The sequence below is a fragment of the Silurus aristotelis genome (assembly GCF_946808225.1).
Source record: "Silurus aristotelis genome assembly, chromosome: 16".
In the NCBI taxonomy this organism is placed as follows: Eukaryota; Metazoa; Chordata; class Actinopteri; order Siluriformes; family Siluridae; genus Silurus; species Silurus aristotelis.
Window position 1 is genome coordinate 717,029 of NC_139589.1, and position 16,164 is coordinate 733,192.

Consider the following 16,164-nt stretch of genomic DNA (forward strand, 5'->3'; position numbering starts at 1 on the left):
CAGGTGTATCATGAGGACATTACAGGTCCTGGATAGATTTTTTTTTAAAACAGTTCCTATCCATCCTGATGAAGTTCTCATCAATCTCGCTGCAGCTGAGGATGATCCGAATAGCAGAACAAACCCCACATGAGATTGCTGTGGGTGGCAAAAAAAAAAAGGATTTAAACTCCAATATACACAAAAGGTTCTCTATATAATGGTTGCGCTCTATAATCACTCGATTCTTCATCAGTGAACAGCTGAAAACCTCAACAATGTTGGAACTATAATGAATGGACTTTCAGTATCTCCCAGATCGGGATTTAATTAACCTTTTTAATATGCAATTACAGGGAAAAATTTAAAATTGATTAAAAGCACAAATAAAATTAATTTTTAAAAAGAAGGCTTCTCAAATCCTGACATTCCACATGGAAAATAATGTGTGGCCAAAATTATTGGGACACCAGCTTTTCCAGCCTTATGTGGTTCTGCCTCGAACTGATCAGCTCAGAGTCAGAGTCGGGCGTCTTTAGATGTTGTAGCATGAGATTTTCTCTTCTCTTGAACTAGGAGACCCAAACGTGTTCCAGCATTACAATGCCCCTGTTCACAAGCTCCATGAAGATCTGCTTTCCATGAGTTGGAAGATGTGGAAGATCTCCTGCTATAGAACTCCAACCCTTTTGAACACCTTTGGTAAGAATGTGAACGCTGACTGCACCCCAGGTCTCCTCAGCTTCTTACCTACACTAGTACCTGATTTACTAACACCCTTGTAGCTGATTGAATCTCCACAAAGTCTAGATGAACATCTTCCCAGAAGAGTGGAGCTTATTATAAGAGAAAATGGGGACTAAATGTGGAATAGGGTGTTAAAAAAACCTCAGATAAAGGCTTCGAAAAGCTGTGCACAATATTTTCATGTTCCAGGTTTTGAGAAACACAGATGAATTTCGCTGCTTCTGCATAAGAACGATGACAAAACAAGTCAATCTGCCTTTTAAGATTAACTTTTGCATCCAGAGTGTATTCAGGAAGCGGGTGTACTTCCTCGTATTAATGACAGGCTGCTTTGAGGAAGCTTGAGCAGTAAGTGATGAGACAGCCGGAGCTCCTGATTACACACATGAGGATAAACGTCACTTACAGAAACAAGGGCCGTTTGTCTCCTGTACAGTTTATAGCAACGACACTCGACCCACAAGCATTTGTGCACCTCGGTTACCAACGCAGTCACATATTCACATAGTCACACACTGATTTCCTGCTTCTGGCGAGGATGTTCTTTAGGTAATAAAAAAAAATCTCGAGTCGCAGCGGTGACGGAAACATGAGCGTTCGTCCCGAACTGCCGGTCCAGGTGCTTGTCCTTAGGAGTTATCTTTACTCCTGTTTTCCGCATTTTGTCAAACAGTTTCTGACAGCTGTTCCCCGCTCGCTCAGTGAGTAAAGGGAAAGTTGGAAGGAGCAACAAGGGACCAGGATCAGACACTACCTCGTTTTCCTCTTTCTGCTTATCGCTCCCCAGGCTGCTGTAGTTGTCTGTCAAGGCCTTTAGCCGTTTCTTTTTGTTTGTTTGTTTTTCCATAATTTCTCTCCACTCCTTTTTTTTTTTTTGCTCTGCACTCCTCTGAGCCATACGTTCCCCAGTTTGCCAACTGTTATCTAAGTGCCCCAGTTTCTGAGAGAACCAGCCCTTCCAGCCATAACACACACACACACACACACACACACACACACACACACACACACGCTTCTTTATAGCGTGTTGCCCAAAAACTCTGGCGATGAGGAAAGCCAGAGAAAGTGGATTTTCTACAGACTGCTGTTTTCACTCCTAAGTTTTATGTTGTTGTTTTTTTCTTTAAGAAAATAAAAAAAATATCTATATAGAAATGTAAATATATAAACATACATGACATGCCTGAGGCTGGCACTGTGCATGTGTGTGTGTGTGTGTGTGTGTGTGTGTGTGTGTGTGTGAGAGAGAAAGACTGCACCAGGATGAGTGATGAGAGTCCTGTTTCCAGCTACACGTCCCTTTGCTATATGTTATCTGTGAGCTCAGCCATGAGGTCTTGTGTGTGTGTGTGTGTGTGTGTGTGTGTGTGTGTGTGTGTGTGTGTGTGTGTGTGTGTGTGTGTGTTTTAAAGGAGCTCAGTTCTGAACATAAATTTCTCAAGAGCCTAAAAGATCTGCCTGTGCAGTCGAGTCACAAAGCAGCTAAGATGCACTGCACCGACTCCCTCGTCCCTGTTGTGATTTACCTGACTCCATCAGGAACTGGGGTAAGTGGGGGTATTTAGGGAGCTATATATGAGACACACACACACACACACACACACACACACACACACACACACACACACACACACACACACACACACACACACACAGAGAGATACTCACACTCACACACTCACACACACCTGAGCTAAGCAAAATGCCTTTAGAGATGATCTGTAAACAAATCATGACCACGTGTGCGTCTGCAGTGACATAAGCAGGGCTGGAACGTGTCACTGAGTGATGCTGTTGATAAATCGATTCCCTGGTGACTTGTTTAATTCCTCATTAGTTGTTATGTCAGAGACACAAGAGCACACAGGATTACGAGCTTGTGTGATACTCGTTGTCTTCCTTCTCCTGCTCATGAATGCACGATAAACACCTTCATTGTACAGAGAAATGCAGTAAAATGAGCGTCAGAGGTGGCAAAAGTACACACATCCTTTACTTAAGTAGAAGTACAGATACTCATGTTTTAAAATACTCGGGTAAAGATAGATAGATAGATAGATAGATAGATAGATAGATAGATAGATAGATAGATAGATAGATAGATAGATAGATAGATTGATAGATTGATAGATTGATTGATTAAATTTTATTGTCATTGCATAGTACACAGCAACGAAATGCAGTTTGGCATCTACCAGAAGTGCAAAAAGTAGCAATCATGCAAATAGTGCTGATAAATATGTATCATATGTACAGAATGTGATATATATGTAAGCATATGTACAGTGATTAAATATAAAGGCTATAACAGTGCAGAGACGTGTGGACATCATTAAGAGCCTTTGCTATGTTTCCACACGGACAGTTAATGAGGTGATACCGGAGAAAGTGCACCTCTAGAAGCTTTTATATATATAATCATAGACATTTCACAGATTTGAATGATGTATTGTTTTTATCTTTACAAACAGTACATTTAAGTTTGGTACGCCATTATGAGGGAAAAACCCACAAAACGCCACCCAGAGGGTAAATTGTGTAAAACATGGCGGATTGTGGTGTTTGATTTGAGACTTGGCGCAAAAATAAAACAAAAGTTTACTGATTAAAAATATTTTTCGGTGAAGTTTATTTATTTATTTTATATCTAAGTAAAGAAGGGACGTCGTGAATAAGTGTACGTTTTGCTGGAGGTTTTAATTTCACCTCTTTTATATTTATTTATTTATTTATTTATTTATTTATTTATTTATTTATTTATTTATTTATTTATTTATTTATTTATGTATTGATATTTTTTTATAAAAATGGTAGAAACAAAAATGCGCTGAAATGATAGCGTTAATACAGTTTAGTAACAGGAACAGGAAATCGGTTGTTCGGCTGAAATCAGCGCGCAGTGAAAATAAAAATTTATATTTCACCAAATCAATGGATTCAAACTAAAGTAAGAGCCGGTTTTGACAATGTAAGAAGTAAAAAGTACAGATATTTGTGTAAAAATGTAATGAGTAAAAGTAAAAAGTCTGAAAAATAAATAGTGGAGTAAAAAACTGATACCAAAAAAATCTACTTAAGTACAGTAACAAAGTATTTGTACTCCGTTACGTCCCTCCTCTGATGAGCGATCTCTTCTACAAACACACTCCGATTTTACATTGCAGTGTGTGTATGTGTGTGTGTGTGTGTGTGTGTGTGTGTGTGTGTGTGTGTGTGTGTGTGTGTGTGTGTGTGTGTGGGTGTGTGAGATGCAAAATATTTCTGGTAATAAAATAAAATCACAGTAAACCCTGCTGTAATCTCCGGCTCGTGATCGAGGGTTTAGGATGACGTCATGAAGGGTTTTATTGCCACGTATAAAGTAAACACGAACACATACAGGACAAAAGGACGAAACAGGACAGTGACATATGGAAATGTTAAAGGCATTGCTTTTCTCCGGAAACCTTTCAAAAACAATGTCCTTCGGCGTCTCTCGGTTATCTAGACGTAATTTAATCAAGGTCGACGTGAACACTTTAGAGAGTCTACGCTCTGAGGTTACTGCAGGAGTAACCGTCTGGAGAGAGAACCTTGACGTTCAGAAGTACCTAAAGCTCAGCGTTCAGTATTTGAAAGTCAAATCGGAGGAAGTGGAATGTTTGTTTACCGGGCCGAGTCGCAGCCTCTAACAATGCTCTTCTTTTTTATATCTCACATCTCTGCTGCTGAATAAAACAATATGTAGATGTTAAGAAATGGGGACGCAAGGTAAGGAGAAGTGGTTTCATTAACAATGTTAGGATCAGGTTCAGGTGGGTTTTTCGATATAATTTAAATAAAACAGCATGGCCACCTCCATGAGATCATGTGTTCTGTTAAATGAGTTTATTATGTATTTACTTTCTTAAAAAGTGCACAAGATTATAGATTTATCCACATGCCTATAACGATAATGTATATCTAAAGTAAATGCTGCTATAAATTAATTTCCAAGCAGGAGATCTGAATTTCCGAGTTTGAACGCAAACAAAATAATCATCATTTAGATTGTGCTAATTGTAGCACCCCCTAGTGTACTGGCATGCACATAGCACACACATAAAGAAAAGCCTGAACCAATGGTCTTCACTCAGGCATTTCGATGTTCTATGAGTCATGTTTTAGCCTCAGAGATCTAGATGGAGGTGTAGGTTCTACCAAATACTAGACAGATCCTTCAGTATCATTTACAAATATCATTCCACAATAACATTATATTCAACACCGAAGACATCAAATGGACGATGTTTAGTTTCCGAACTCACCAGTTAGAACCATGCATTTGTCCTGTTCCTGGTTTGTACGCCGGAGATGAACTGTGAGCTCTCTAGAGGTTTACTGCAGGATGAGGGGGGAGGGGGGGTGTAATAAAATAGAATGCAGTTTCCTCCCTCGCCAGAGTTTAGCATTAGTTCGCAAGTTTGATTCCCTGGGAATCTCATAGAATATTGCAAATTATGAATCTATTTAAGGGGGAGTGGTGGCTCCAGCGGTTAAGGCGCTGGGTTGCCGATCGGAAGGTCTGGGGTTCAAGCCCCGGTATCGCCAAGCTGCCTCTCTTGGGCCCTTGAGCAAGGCCCTTAACCCTCTATGCTCCGGGGGTCCCTTACGAGGGAAATATCAAGGTCCATGACGTGGGGCCGCCTTCCCGTGGGCTCACCACCTGCAGGAGGGACCGTAAGGGACCGTGCTGTGAGGATTGGGCAGCAGTCGAAGGCGGCGGTCTGCTTAGACTGCTGCCCCCGCGACCCGAATTACGGATAAGCGGGAGAAAATGAATGAATGAATGAATGAATGAATGAATGAATGACTCTATTTATTTCCTTCGAGCTGCGTAGTGACAACCTTTGCCGTAAAAAATGCAATACAAATATATTGTGTTAAATTAAGTTGTTTCCAGTGCATTTCTGTTGGCTGTCGATCACAGTAACACAAGCCAAACACACGTGTCTTTCAGCTCATGTAAAGAAGTGGGAAGATCATGCAGATGTTAGCAGCAGCAGACCGTTTGACTTCCTGATATCTGTCATTTGATATTTAAGAACGTTTGGTGCAAATTGATAAAATAGAGGAGAAAAGCAGCGGGCTGTTTTTATCGTCAGATTATTAATATTGTGATTAATAACATGCTAAACACGTTTGAGTCACATATTGTTGTCTCACAACAAACCAAAAATAAAGCATGGTCACATAAATCAGTTCTATCACACAGACCATGCTGTGATTTCTTTCAGGACATACCTGGCCAATTAGTTGAATAAATCCAATTGCTAGATCACTGGCAGGATTTCTTCATACCTGGTCCCTGCAAAAATGTTTTTTTTGGATGATCTGAATGGTCCCACAGCAGTGATTTGGAGTTACTGGATGCTTCATGATTGACCAGAAGATGCTGCTATTGCTCTGTCATTTTCTTTGCACTGTAACAGTGTCGTTATCTACGTTATTGTACTTTCTCTCTCTACATAAAAACATACACACTGTATGGACAAAAGTTTGTGGACACCGGACCATTCTGCATTTAGTCTTTATTTGCTGTTATAATAATCTCCACTCTTCTGGGAACATTTTCCACTAGATTTTGTGGAGATTTGTTTGGCTACAAGTGTGTTAGTGAAGTCAGGTACTGGTGTGGGTGAGGTGAGGAGGCCTGGGGTGCAGTCAACTTCACATTTATTATGTTCAATAGGTTTGGAGCAGATCTTCATAAAGCTGGGTTTGTGCACAGGAGCATTGTCATGTTGGAACAGGTTTGGGTCTCCTGGTTTAAGTAATAATAAAATTCAAGTTACAGCCTCCAAAGATGTCGGATACAATTCAGTTTGGAGAAGAACCACGTGTGTGTGTGTGTGGAAAAGTCGGCTGTTACAATACTTTTGGCCATATATGGTGTATATAGTTGTTTTTTTTTTCTGCACATTGACTGAGGTTTGCAGAATAAACAGAGGCAGGTTTTGTAAACAAATAAATCGAGTGCTATTAAGCTCTGAACACATCACGCATGAATAGATTTCAAGGGCGTTTTACAGTTGCTATGCAACGTTTTTCTCGTTTCGGTTAAACTTCCGGTTTATGGCTGTAAACACACAAAAAATGCTGCACAATGTAATGAGTTTTCTGGAACATTTGTTTTTGGAGCTCATGAGATTTGGAAATGTTTCTGACCATCCAGATACTGACAAAAATTCCAAAATGAAGCTCTATCATTCTATATATTTTTTAATTATGGGAGATATTTTACTGTTTCTGTAGGAAATAGATCAAAAGAAGAGAGAAAAGTATAACTATATTAAAAGGCAGGTTTTTCAGGTGCACACCTCATCATGCTCGGAACTACAGAATTTGCAATGCAGTCTTCAGATCTTTATCCTTTTCTAAAATAGTCTTCGCAACTTTTCTGTATATTCTGTTCTCCACTCTGTATTCCCGATCGTCGGTTTTGCGTTCATGGCTGCTTCTGCTGCAGGTGAATGAGATTTTGCTATGTATATTCTTCTCCTGATGTTTCTCTATTCACTTGGTGTGATGCTGTGCAGGTCCGTAGCATGCCGGTGCCGGTTCTGAAGCATGGCAGTGCTGCACTTCGGGTGTGAAACGGCATCATTGGCCATCAAATGGAGCAACAAAACCACACCAATAAAGTATATTGGCACATGTGCAACTTCTCTGTGGACTCTATTGCCCCTGTCTGGTTTTATGTCTTTTCCCATCGTCTTATTTTGTAGAAACCTATCATGCTTTTTTGTTAGACCACAACAGCCTCATTTTAAAGCTTCTTTTGTTCATGGTGCTCATTTTCATAGTTTCATAACTTAAATACAATAAAGCCGTCTGCATGCTTTTGATACTCATGACAAAAATAGGGCTTCTGGTGTCCTAAATTCCAATTTCTTCCTTCCTTTATTCTGGCGCAATGACCACTGAGGATCTCGCTCTCCCCAACTAGATCTAAAAAAAAACCACACACCAAAGAGAAATTGGCCAAAAAGATGGGTCATTGGAAAAAAAGAAATTGTATCTGTTTTCCCTTCCTCGGTTTTTTTTTTGGAGAAAACGGTTGTAGGCACACAACTGGACAGAACTTCTATATAAACGTATAGAGTTTCTCACAACCGTGAGAAACAGCAGGAGTTACAATGACAGTAATTTTCTGATTACCTGCTGCAGGGATGCTCATGTTCTTGACCCAACACACATCACATTTGACACCTAGGACATTTGACAACTGGATAAAAATAACCAGGTGATATTCAGCTGTTTTGATTAAACTGCAGCTCGGCTTTGACTCGAATGGCTTTGCTCAGTCATTTCAATCGTATGTGGCTGAAAGTCAGGACGAGAACACACTTCCCACCATCTTTACTTATAAAATGCAAACAGTAATATGGAAATGCATTTCAAATGTTTTGGAGGAAAACAAATACTATGTTCAGCACATTTCCATCAATATTTTGTAGTAAAGGGCAAATACTGCAAGTTTTTATCATGTCTGGCTTTCCAGAATTTTGCCTGTACCTGCTGAATGATAAAAAAAAAACAAAAAACAGATAAGACGTAAAAAATCTCCACTGTGAGAAACATCTAAAACAACCGTGCAGCACTGAAACAACTGATCACATAAATCTCAGAGCTTGTCCTCTAACGCACCGGAGTTCCCCATTAAATGCAGGCATCGTGTTACTTTATAGAATGAAGCTCTTGTCTCAGTTTCTCATCAGGTGATGATGTTGTGCTCTAATCAAACATCTCTCCCACCAGAAAGCATTGTTTCCAGGCATTTTCCAAACTTAATAAAATCATGTGCAAACAGATTCCTCTCTTTTAGTCCATTTTTTCATTTTCATAATAAAGTATAATGATCCTCATCCTCCATGACCCTGTCGCCGGTTCACCACTGTTCCTTTCTTGGAGCACTACTGATAGATTCTGACCACTGCAGACCAGGAACATCTCACAAGAGCTGCAGTTTTGGAGACGGCCTGACCGAGTCGTCTAGACGTCACAATTTGTTAAACTCGCTCAAATCCTTACGCCCATTTTTCCTGCTTTTAACATCAACTTTAAGGACAAAATGTTCACCTGCTGCTAAATAAATAAATCCACCCACTAACAGAAGATCATCAGTGTTCATCAGTGTTCTTCACTTCACCCCTCAGTGTTATAATGTTCTGTCCGATCAGTGTATAATGAATAAATATCAGGTATCTAGTTGAGGATATGTTCTCTTTAGAGTCTGTTTCCTCTCAAGGTTTCTTCTTCAAATCATCTCAGGGAGTTTTTCCCTCATCACCAGCACCACTGTCTCGCCTTAGTAGGGATACATTTATATAGAAAAAACATATAGGAGTAAATGTAAGAATATTAAATTGTACTATATAAACAAACATGTTCTAAAAAACATTGCAAAAAGAGATGCTACCTGTCTATAAATCCTCTGATTTAGTTTAGGGGAATCACGGTTTCAATATTATCCACTTCATTATCTTCCATCTTCAAAATAGAGCTTACAATAGAAAAAATATTCTGTTGATCACACACACACACACACACACACACACACACACACACACACACACACACACACACACACACACACACAGTCACTTTGCCATGTTTGTGAACATGTATTTAATTCAATACAGATTTTATTTGCTTTATTTGCTTTAATACACCATCTTGTTGTCTTTTGACTATTTTGACACTTTATCCTGCAACCAAGCCTTTTTTTTTTTTTTTTATTTACCATGAAAACATATATTTGGTGTGTTTTGTTAGCTCTGTCTCTGACATCCCCATACATGAGATCACATTAACACCAGTTCTATAGCACCCAAAAGCTGTAAACTTATTTCCTGCTATAAGATCTCACAGAGGGGAAATATAAAACCCCAGTGTGATCTCAGCATCTAGCGTCATCTGCCACGAGCGACGAATTCAGATTTCACCCCCAAGTGCATGAAGTGCGCCAATTATTTTGGGACTTCAGAAAAGCAAGGAGGTTAGGGATTGTTTAAATAAAGTAACAATTTCCTGCATATTTCATGTACGACGCACGGTCTGTAGCAAGCTCGTGGGACGGCGTCTCGAGACAAACCATATTCATATTCAAGAAGTTAATTAATTCAGGTAGAAAAACAGAGCGAGTGTGAATCGCTCCTGCAAACTCAATTCTCTCTCCATCTCTCTCTTGATCTTTTTCTCTGTCTCTCACATCTTCAAAAGCAGAATAAAAGCATAGCTGTTGCTAAGACTGAGACGCTGCAGTGCATTGTTTTTAACAGGCAGATAAGGTGAAAAATGTCACCTGCTTTTTTTTAAAGGCTTCCTGCTAATTAAGACCGCTCTCCCAGACGCTAACACGGACGCTCTCAACTGTCTTTATTTATTAAAAGGAAAAAGTGTCACCTATGCAGAAGTTTGAATTATGAAATTTTTTCAGCAACATCACAAGCTTTCTTTGGAAAAAAAAAAAAAAACTGTAATAATTAAAGAATTTCAGGTACATCTAAAGGGGGATTGTCAAGTCCAAAACCAGGACTCAATCAAATCAAGACAAGAGGAATTTAAGATCAAAATCCATAAAGCCACTAATATTAAACAAAGGCTTTCGCTTAAATTTTCCGGTCTTTTTAAATTTTTGATCTTGGGCTGTTCGAGGAGGCTCCAGTTCCAGGTCATTCTGAAGGTGTTCAGTTTGGTTGAGGAGGTCAGGGCTCTGTAAAGGACACTCAAGTTCTTCCAGCCCAACTTTCACACCACTGGAGCACTGTGGGGAATCTTATTTCGATTTCATCACAGAAAGCAAGTTAGAACAAAGAGCAAACATGAAATTCTGCATGAAACCTAACAAATCTGCCACAGATACGTTTGACGTGACCTACGCTGGACATACGGCATCACTGCAACAAGTTGTTCACTGGAAGACGACAAGAGATCAGAGAACAATCCACATGATCTCACTTCTGCACCCACCCTACTGGCCAGATTTGGCTCCTGTGGACTTCGCCCTATTCCCGAAGATGAAGATCCAGCTCACCATTTTGACACCATTGCAGAGAACCGCAGAAGATGCTCGAAAACACTTCGAAAAGGAGACTTTCAGGACACGTTCTAGGAGAACACTGGGAGCTCTGTATTACTGTGTAAGGCGACTATTTTGAAGGTGATTGTGTGTAAACGTAGATAAATAAAGTACTTTCTTGTACACAGAGCGAGTCTCCTAACATTTTGATACCAAACTCGTATGAATGTGAGTCAGGGTGCACATACCACATGATAAAGTGTGATAAAGGGTGTTCTCCAGAAGAATGAATTATTCCATGTCATTTCATTCACTGTATCCCCAGGTAAACTGTAACCATACCCCCCAGGTGCAGATGAAGTCTAAAGAGATTTTATTGGGTGCATTTGTGAACCAGAGTTGGTTTGCTGAGCATCAGTCATGCGTGTCTGCAGAAAGCAGGAACTCATGCATGTCACTCCTGAGAGATGTGTGGAGCAGGAATTGACTGCTTTACTTATACACACACACACACACACACACACACACACACACACACACACACACACACACACACACACACACACACACACACACACAAGCTGAAGGAATTACAAATATTCAGACAATCCAATCTGCACCCAGGAGACCGGTGTCATTAGGAGCACTGTTCCCTTCAGAACCACTCTGAGTGTAATCTGCACTGCAAAATCCCCAACAACTGCCTAATGATCCGATAAGAAATTAGCAGTGAACTGGGGACTTTTGACTTTTCTCTCTGTCTGACGTGCTGCAGGCGAGTCTACAGGAGTGTGTTTTCCTTCCTTGTGTGTGAATGCACACAAACTCTGATAACCCTGATACCAGATTTAGATTATGTTCTCCAGTCTCCTAACTACACATGGATCATTGAAAGGAGGGAATAAAATGCTTTTACACTGAGAGATGAACAGGGATCACCGATCACGCCTGTGTGACGTCATTCTGGAAAAAAAATCTTTAAACTCCAGAGTGTTTCTGAAAGTTTGTTAGCTGCTTTTCCTTCGCTCCCTGGTCCAACTCATCCCAATCCATCTCACCTGGATTTAGATGGGGTGATTGAGGAGGTCAGCTCCATCACTCTTCTTCTTAAACAAAGAGCTCTTACAGAACCTTGTCCTGTTGGAAAACAAATGATGGTCTCTCTAAGTGTAAGCCAGTTGGGAGGCATGTCACTGCAGAATGCTGTGGTTGCCATGCTGGTTAAGTGATCCCTCGATTTTGAAAACAATACCAACAGTGTCACCAGCAAAGCACCTCCACACCATTACACCTCCTGCTTAATGCTTCACACAGCGGTTCTCAAAAATCAAAAATTTGGACAGTGGATGTTGAAATATATCTGTCACCTGAAGTATTTATGTAAATTGATGTTTTCTGAAGCTGCTAACTCTAATAAACGTATCCTCTGCAGCAGAGATAGTTCTTGGTCTTTAATTTCTGGGACGGATTTCTCATCCATGTAACACACTGATTAGAATTAAATACACAGAATAAATAATGTTTTTTTTTTCTCCTGAACAGGAACGAGAAACATAAGAAAGATCCGGATATAACATGCACTAAACACACAAAAACTTGTTCCTTCTTCCTCTTTTTTCCCAGGGACACTGCACAGCTGTTCTAATTTGCTTCATGAGGGACTTATGTCTTATCCATAGGACAGCTCCGGGTTTCTGCACCACAAATAATCGAAGGTTCACCGTCTCCTGACAGCTCCAGCAGACTCCAGCTCACACCGTGCCAAAGACAAACAGCCTGCTCGTCTTTTTCCCCAATCTCACCTCTAATAGTTCAGAACCTCAGCTTCTGCTAATCAATCAAACATAAAAAACACCAACCCTAAACGGTGTGCATCTGGAGCATCAGGACTAGCAGGACGCTCCAGAATGACATGCGAGGATTTGTTAAATCTCTCCCAGCCTGAAGCTCTCAGTGCACCATGAATATTAGCTGGTGATAATTACACAGGAAAGACTTTATGGCACTTAAGAGTAATCTCTGAAGCAAATTAAGAACAGCACAGAAAGGAAAGTGCTGGTTACCGCTAGCAGAAGATAATGATCTATCGATGATTGTGCTTTTAAGCCTGAAACTTCATAATAATTGGGTGGAATGAACGTAAGAGCAGGAGAGCAAATAAACAGCAAACATTAAATGATTTGTCATAAACCACTTTGGTCATCTAAATGAAGAAACACCATCAGGTTCCTCAGAACATGATCAGGAACAGAAAGGGGGTTCAGTGGCCAGGCGCAAATTTACAACAAAAATAGTCCTAAAAAATTAAGGTTTAATTTTGCACAAAAGTGAAAATCAGCTGCAGTTAAATTTCATAAAGTCGCTGCTACAAAGGTTCTTGGGGACAGTGTGATGGAGACAATTCAAACATACAAAATTGATTCTAAACATGGACCATGAGAGTTATAGATTTAGAACTAAACTGCTTAGTAGTAACTGTTTAATTAAATAAATGCAAAAACGAACAAACAAATAAATGCATAAATAAATGTTAATGAACACAACTAAACAAGTAAATAAATAAAATAAATAAAAAAATAAGTAAATAATGCATAAGTAAACAATCAATAAGTATAATAATATAAATAAGTATAAATAGCAAATATACATGAATTAATGAATTAACATGTAAGTATATAATTGCATAAGTAAATAAATTAATAAGCAAATAAATAAATGAATAAACAAATGCATAAGTAAAAAAAATGCATAAATTAATGAATAAAATAGTAAATTGATAAATAATAAATAGATGAAAACGTTGCCTACAAAATAAAATGGCTTAAAATGTCATTTAATATATTGTAATATTAATATAAAATACAATTAAATAGTTTTAACTTTAAAAATTTTAGTGCAAAATCGTAGAGCTTATAATTTCTCTCCAATAAAAATACATCATTATACCTCGATACAGTGCATGCTAATGATAATATGTAAATGATTATAAATTAATTTTAAATCATCTTCTTATACAGCACTCAGTCTCACAATCTCATGCCGGAACACAGACCTTCAGATCTGGCCCTCAAACCCTCGTTGTGTTGAGAGGTTTGGGATCTCGCCTGCTCGATCATCACAATAAATCCTAAATGACAAATCCAGGTCACTGAGATTCTAAGTGTTATACAGGGAATTTTAAGCCAAAGTTCTGCTCGGAGTTTTGGCATTGGTCTAAGGATAAAGAGCAATTTTTTATGAGTCTGACAAAAGAGGGTGCTGCAGGGAAACCAACCGAAATCGTTTTCAGAGCTTTAGTATTAAAATTCTCAACCATGATCACTAGGTATGTGTTTTACATGGTCCTGGTCTTAGATCCTGGTGATCCAACATGTACATGTGTTTTAATAAAGACTCAGACAGAAGCTCTGGATGATGAGGTTCTGCAAAATGCTGCAAATGTAAAATGGAATAAAATACTTTTGTCTTTTTTTTTTTTTTTTAAACATAATTAATACAATTAACATATTTATTACAATATATATGATTTTATCTCTAGAATATTTTCATTATTCAAATTATTTAAAATAAATTGTCCCCTGGCCAGTGTGAATGCTTATTGTAATTGTCTGGAGGTTCAGGTGTGAATAGTGGATTGTGATTGGCTGAGAGGAGTTCAGGTGTGAATAGTGGATTGTAATTGTCTGGAGGTTCAGGTGTGAATAGTGGATTGTGATTGGCTGGAAGTTCAGGTGTGAATAGTGGATTGTGATTGGCTGGAAGTTCAGGTGTGAATAGTGGATTGTGATTGGCTGGAGGTTCAGGTGTGAATAGTGGATTGTGATTGGCTGGAGGTTCAGGTGTGAATAGTGGATTGTGATTGGCTGGAAGTTCAGGTGTGAATAGTGGATTGTGATTGGCTGAAAGTTCAGGTGTGATTAGTGAATTGTGATTGGCTGGAGGTTCAGGTGTGAATAGTGGATTGTGATTGGCTGGAAGTTCAGGTGTGAATAGTGGATTGTGATTGGCTGGAGGTTCAGGTGTGAATAGTGGATTGTGATTGGCTGGAAGTTCAGGTGTGAATAGTGGATTGTGATTGGCTGGAAATTCAGGTGTGAATAGTGGATTGTGATTGGCTGGAGGTTCAGGTGTGAATAGTGGATTGTGATTGCCTGGAGGTTCAGGTGTGAATAGTGGATTGTGATTGGCTGGAAATTCAGGTGTGAATAGTGGATTGTGATTGGCTGGAGGTTCAGGTGTAAATAGTGGATTGTGATTGGCTGGAAGTTCAGGTGTGAATAGTGGATTGTGATTGGCTGGAAATTCAGGTGTGAATAGTGGATTGTGATTGGCTGGAGGTTCAGGTGTGAATAGTGGATTGTGATTGGCTGGAAGTTCAGGTGTGAATAGTGGATTGTGATTGGCTGGAAATTCAGGTGTGAATAGTGGATTGTGATTGGCTGGAGGTTCAGGTGTAAATAGTGGATTGTGATTGGCTGGAGGTTCAGGTGTGAATAGTGGATTGTGAATGATTGGCTGGAGGTTCAGGTGTGAGTTCAGATTGTTGAACACGCAGGTAGTTTGCGTTTGTCCGTTGAATCTAAATTAATGTGCTTCTTATAAACACCTGTAATCATAGTAACATCCACTTCCAGTTCCATCCAGAGTGAGACAGCGATTGTACCCACATTTCATAATGACCTCACTGAGCTCCATGGAGAAGTTTTGTGTGCGGTGGAACTTCTATGGTAAATACAGTGAACATGTACATATGTTGAATCTCAGCCCTTTATGCTCAAAAATGTTCTACAAACATATAAACTTTTAAACCTGAAATCATTTTATTACTCTCTCCCAAAATAAATCATTTAATATCCCACAATGTATTGTGTTTTCATCCGTTTCTGTTCACACTCAGGTGTTTGTCCAGTCCTTCGTTATATAAAGACTGGACTACTGCAATTTGCTTCTGGAAGACATCTGACCTCTGTGACTAATCCAGAATGCAGCTGCACGACTTGTTTTCAACCTCCCTATGTTCTCCATCACCACCCCTATGATAGTCTTCCTGTAGCTGCCTACATTAGATTTAAAACACTGATGCGCACCTGCAGAGCCAAAAATGGACCAGCACTCTTCATCTTCTACCCTTTCATCATGTGACCTTCTGATTCAAGGTCCAATGCCTTTAACACTGAGCTACCACCTCCCTGTTCCCTCGATCTGCTACCACTACACCACGTTCTCTCCATCTTCTACCACTACACCACGTTCTCTCTATCCTCTACCACTACACCACGTTCTCTCCATCCTCTACCACTACACCACGTTCCATCCATCCTCTACCACTACACTACGTTCCCTCCATCCTCTACCACTACACCACGTTCCCTCCATCCTCTACCACTACAACACGT